Here is a 6,000-nt window from a genome sequence, read left to right as displayed (position 1 = left end):
CACATAAGACGAATACGTCGGCAGACCAGTCGTTTGATTAAGAGTGTGCGATCTGGCACGACTGTTGTGAGTGTGAGTCTCTAAACATATTAGGGATAATGCCAATAGCAAGCATCTGCAGTGGTGATTCAAAGCCCAGAAATGATAGAGTCGTGTACTCAATGTTTATTTCCCAAGGGCATGTTGTAATTGTATTGCAAAGTGTCATTCGAGCCTAGGTGTGTGTGTGTGTGTGTGTGTGTGTGTGTGTGTGTGTGTGTGTGTGTGTGTGTGTGTGTGTGTGTGTGTGTGCTGCCTGCGTGGTCAGTGTAGTGGTATGAGGCAACGGTTGTGGTTTGTTGGGTCTGCAGGGTTTGGGATAAACTGATGGATTTGCCTAATCTGACAGCCAGGGGGATAGAGGGGTCACAGGGACTCTGACCCCATTGACAGAATGCACACTAAAAAGAAATACACGTCAATGATAAAGCCATCTTTGTACACTCGCCATCAATACACTGACCTGCAACCCAATAATAGACACAAGTAGAGAGTGAGCTATACCAGCTATTGCAGCAATGACAAAGACAAAAAACATTTAAGCCCCATGAGACAATGGCACTGATGGCATTCAGAGACTGTCCATTCATGTCTTTTGTTTGGAGCCTATATTATATTATAAGGTTTCCTTGACAGTTGTTGCTCCCCCACCCCACCTACAGTGAGGGAAAAAAGTATTTGATCCCTTGCTGATTTTGTACGTTTTCCCACTGACAAAGACATGATCAGTCAATAATTTTAATGGTAGGTTTATTTGAACAGTGAGAGACAGAATAACAACAACAAAATCCAGAAAAATGCATGTCAAAAATGTTATAAATTGATTTGCATTTTAATGAGGGAAATAAGTATTTGACCCCTCTGCAAAACAAGACTTAGTACTTTGTGGCAAAACCCTTGTTGCCAATCACAGAGGTCAGACGTTTCTTGTAGTTGGCCACTAGGTTTGCACACATCTCAGGAGGGATTTTGTCCCACTCCTCTTTGCAGATCTTCTCCAAGTCATTAAGGTTTCGAGGCTGACGTTTGGCAACTCGAACGAACCTTCAACTCCCTCCACAGATTTTCTATGGGATTAAGGTCTGGAGACTGGCTAGGCCACTCCAGGACCGTAATGTGCTTCTTCTTGAGCCACTCCTTTGTTGCCTTGGCCGTGTGTTTTGGGTCATTGTCATGCTGGAATACCCATCCAGGACCCATTTTCAATGCCCTGGCTGAGGGAAGGAGGTTCTCACCCAAGATTTGACGGTACATGGCCCCGTCCATCGTCCCTTTGATGCGGTGAAGTTGTCCTGTTCCCTTAGCGGAAAAACACCCCCAAAGCATCATGTTTCCACCTCCATGTTTGACGGTGGGGATGGTGTTCTTGGGGTCATAGGCAGCATTCTTCAGACGGGCCTGTATATATGTGCTTTCTTGAGCAGGGTGACCTTGCGGGCGCTGCAGGATTTCAGTCCTTCACGGCGTACTGTGTTACCAATTGTTTTCTTGGTGACTATGGTCCCAGCTGCCTTGAGATCATTGACAAGATCCTCCCCTGTAGTTCTGGGCTGATTCCTCACCGTTCTCATGATCATTACAACTCCACGAGGTGAGATCTTGCATGGAGCCCCAGGCCAAGGGAGATTGACAGTTATTTTGTGTTTCTTCCATTTGCGAATAATCGCACCAACTGTTGTCACCTCACCAAGCTGCTTGGCGATGGTCTTGTAGCCCATTCCAGCCTTGTGTAGGTCTACAATCTTGTCCCTGACATCCTTGGAGAGCTCTTTGGTCTTGGCCATGGTGGAGAGTTTGGAATCTGATTGATTGATTGCTTCTGTGGACAGGTGTCTTTTATACAGGTAACAAACTGAGATTAGGAGCACTCCCTTTAAGAGTGTGCTCCTAATCTCAGCTCGTTACCTGTATAAAAGACACCTGGGAGCCAGAAATCTTTCTGATTGAGGGGGTCAGATACTTATTTCCCTCATTAAAATGCAAATCAATTTATAACATTTTTGACATGCGTTTTTCTGGATTTTGTTGTTGTTATTCTGTCTCTCACTGTTCAAATAAACCTACCATTAAAATCATAGACTGATCATGATTTTGTCAGTGGGCAAATGTACAAAATCAGCAGGGGATCAAATACTTTTTTCCCTCACTGTACCACCACCTGGGAGGGTAGACTCACTCCCCTTTAAGAATATCCCCTGTAGACTCACTCCCCTTTAAGTGCTGGGGGGGGGTCAAACAGGTCAGGTCAAAATACTGTAAAGCACCAATGTTTCATCTGCTCTGCTGGAGTCTATCTAAACACTAGTTCAGAACAGAATAAACCTGGAGTGAAAAAGTATTCAATAATATAACAATTTAATATATGCCATTTAGCAGACACAAGCAACTTACAGTCACGCGTGCATACATTTTATGTATAGCTGATCCTGGCAATCGAGCCCACTACCTTGGCATTACAATTACCTTGCTTTACCAACTGAGCTACAAAGGATCTCCACTTCAGATTTCCTTTGGCCAGTAGCTCAATTGGTAGAGCATGGCACTTGTAACGCCAGGGTAGTGGGTTCGATCCCCGGGACCACCCATACGTAAAAATGTATGCACGCATGACTGTAAGTCGCTTTGGATAAAAGCGTCTGCTAAATGGCATATTATTATTATATTATTATAAGCAGTGAGCATCTCATACAGACTGACCTGGACAAGTATTATTCCAGTCTGAATTAGATACTGGAAGAATAACTAATCTCAGTCACCAGGGAGAAGGGTCAGAGGCCTGCTGGAATCATATCAGAGGGTGTGAGAACATTAATCCATAGTAGAATATCCACACTGCACTCTCCTCCATCTCCCTCCCTCGGAGTGGGCAGCCAGACAAGGACGGCCTGCGTCACAAAGGTGCCAAGATAATGTAATTGTATTACAATGTGTCATTTGTGACTATGTGCAAGTGTGTGTGCGTACCAGTGTGTGTGCGCAGTGAGCCAAAGGACGACAGAATGTTGTGAGGAAGGATGCCCATCAAGGTTCTATCACTCTCTCCATCCACTGGTTATTAAACAGCAGCAGACTTATCTGGTCAAACCAGGGATTTGGCAGGAGATTACTGTCAGAAAATAGTTATTCTGACTGCCAGAGAGCTAGCTTTGATTACCTCCCAAGATGATGGCTTTGTTTTCCTGTCTGTCATCATTCCACATTGAAAAGGTACAGTGGGGGAAAAAAGTATTTAGTCAGCCACCAATTGTGCAAGTTCTCCCACTTAAAAAGATGAGAGAGGCCTGTAATTTTCATCATAGGTACACATCAACTATGACAGACAAAATGAGATTTTTTTTCTCCAGAAAATCACATTGTAGGATTTTTAATGAATGTATATGCAAATTATGGTGGAAAATAAGTATTTGGTCAATAACAAAAGTTTCTCAATACTTTGTTATATACCCTTTGTTGGCAATGACACAGGTCAAACGTTTTCTGTAAGTCTTCACAAGGTTTTCACACACTGTTGCTGGTATTTTGGCCCATTCCTCCATGCAGATCTCCTCTAGAGCAGTGATGTTTTGGGGCTGTCGCTGGGCAACACGGACTTTCAACTCCCTCCAAAGATTTTCTATGGGGTTGAGATCTGGAGACTGGCTAGGCCACTCCAGGACCTTGAAATCCTTCTTACGAAGCCTCTCCTTCGTTGCCCGGGCGGTGTGTTTGGGATCATTGTCATGCTGAAAGACCCAGCCACGTTTCATCGCCAATGCCCTTGCTGATGGAAGGAGGTTTTCACTCAAAATCTCACGATACATGGCCCCATTCATTCTTTCCCTTACACGGATCAGTCGTCCTGGTCCCTTTGCAGAAAAACAGCCCCAAAGCATGATGTTTCCACCCCCATGCTTCACAGTAGGTATGGTGTTCTTTGGATGCAACTCAGCATTCTTTGTCCTCCAAACACGACGAGTTGAGTTTTTACCAAAAAGTTCTATTTTGGTTTCATCTGACCATATGACATTCTCCCAATCCTCTTCTGGATCATCCAAATGCACTCTAGCAAACTTCAGACGGGCCTGGACATGTACTGGCTTAAGCAGGTGGACACGTCTTGCACTACAGGATTTGAGTCCCTGGCGGCATAGTGTGTTACTGATGGTAGGCTTTGTTACTTTGGTCCCAGCTCTCTGCAGGTCATTCACTAGGTCCCCCCGTGTGGTTCTGGGATTTTTGCTCACCGTTCTTGTGATCATTTTGACCCCACGGGGTGAGATCTTGCGTGGAACCCCAGATCGAGGGAGATTATCAGTGGTCTTGTATGTCTTCCATTTCCTAATAATTGCTCCCACAGTTGATTTCTTCAAACCAAGCTGCTTACCTATTGCAGATTCAGTCTTCCCAGCATGGTGCAGGTCTACAATTTTGTTTCTGGTGTCCTTTGACAGCTTTTTGGTCTTGGCCATAGTGGAGTTTGGAGTGTGACTGTTTGAGGTTGTGGACAGGTGTCTTTTATACTGATAACAAGTTCAAACAGGTGCCATTAATACAGGTAACGAGTGGAGGACAGAGGAGCCTCTTAAAGAAGAAGTTACAGGTCTGTGAGAGCCAGAAATCTTGCTTGTTTGTAGGTGACCAAATACTTATTTTCCACCATAATTTGCAAATAAATTCATTAAAAATCCTACAATGTGATTTTCTGGAGAGAAAAAAAACTCAATTTGTCTGTCATAGTTGACGTGTACCTATGTTGAAAATTACAGGCCTCTCATCTTTTTAAGTGGGAGAACTTGCACAATTGGTGGCTGACTAAATACTTTTTTCCCCCACTGTATTTCAAATCATCAGACCGAGTCATAAATACAAAGACAAGGAAAGTAGCTATGTAAACAAGGGTTTGAGATGTTTTATTCCTTTCATATCACTGGCAAATATAAATTACTGCTCCACATTTCCCAAATAATTTCTCACAATTTTTAAGTGCTTTCTTTTAAAGTCAATAATCAAATTCCCCAATTCTAAAATGTAAGTGCACAAAATGTCCACCTTTTTATAGTTGAACAAACAAACCCTTAAGCCTTCTGTTCAGTCGTGTGTGTACGACAACGTGTGTGTGCGTATGAGGGAGAGCAACACGCCCGAGACACAGTTACAATGAAAATAATGACATTTGTGATAATAACATGTCTATACTTATGATATACATTCATATATAATATACTTTACTATGGTTCTCTTACATTTGTCTGTTTAAAAGGCTTAAGCCACTTCTTACGAACGTAACCCAAATATACAAAAAAAAACAAAAAAACATGGGAATTCCCAGGGTGATATCCCATATAGCTTACACAGGACTACACAGAAGCCAACTGCATTGATCTGCTTGTTCTTTAAGAATCCACACCTGCTCAAGGCAGATGCTGAAGCACCAGGGGTGTTAACAGAGCGTAATACAGGGAGGGAGGAGAGCTGCAACTATACTGTAGAAACAGCCCTGTCTGCTCCCTCAGGCTCCCTCTGCACCATGGTGGCTGGCCCACAGCATGTGGAGGAGGGGAACCACCAAATGAATCAGGATCTCTTCTCTATGGGAGCCACATTCACACACAGGGAGTGGAAGACACAGAAAACAGGCCATGGACGGAGGGAAGGAGAAGAGTGTGTGGCCCTGAATAACAGATACTGCTTAGATTAAAGTGATGCTAGAGAGGTTTGTATATTTTCAACCAGTAGTTTTGAAAGTAGCACTCACAAGCCAAAACCGGTCCCCGAAATTTGTGCACAATTGTGTGCAACGTCATCCTTTAAAAAATGTTTTTGGGCAATTCGTATGATACAGTATGTTACGAATTCCAATTCCTACAATATGTTATGAATTTGTAAGTGCTTAAGATCCCATTCGATCTTTTTAATAATACACAAGGTTTTCTTTGATGAGATGGGCTTTCCCCGCCCCCACCTTTCTACTAGTAAACAAAT

Source organism: Coregonus lavaretus, assembly GCF_964263955.1.
Source record: "Coregonus lavaretus genome assembly, chromosome: 14".
Taxonomy (NCBI): domain Eukaryota; kingdom Metazoa; phylum Chordata; class Actinopteri; order Salmoniformes; family Salmonidae; genus Coregonus; species Coregonus lavaretus.
This window is presented reverse-complemented; position numbering follows the sequence as displayed.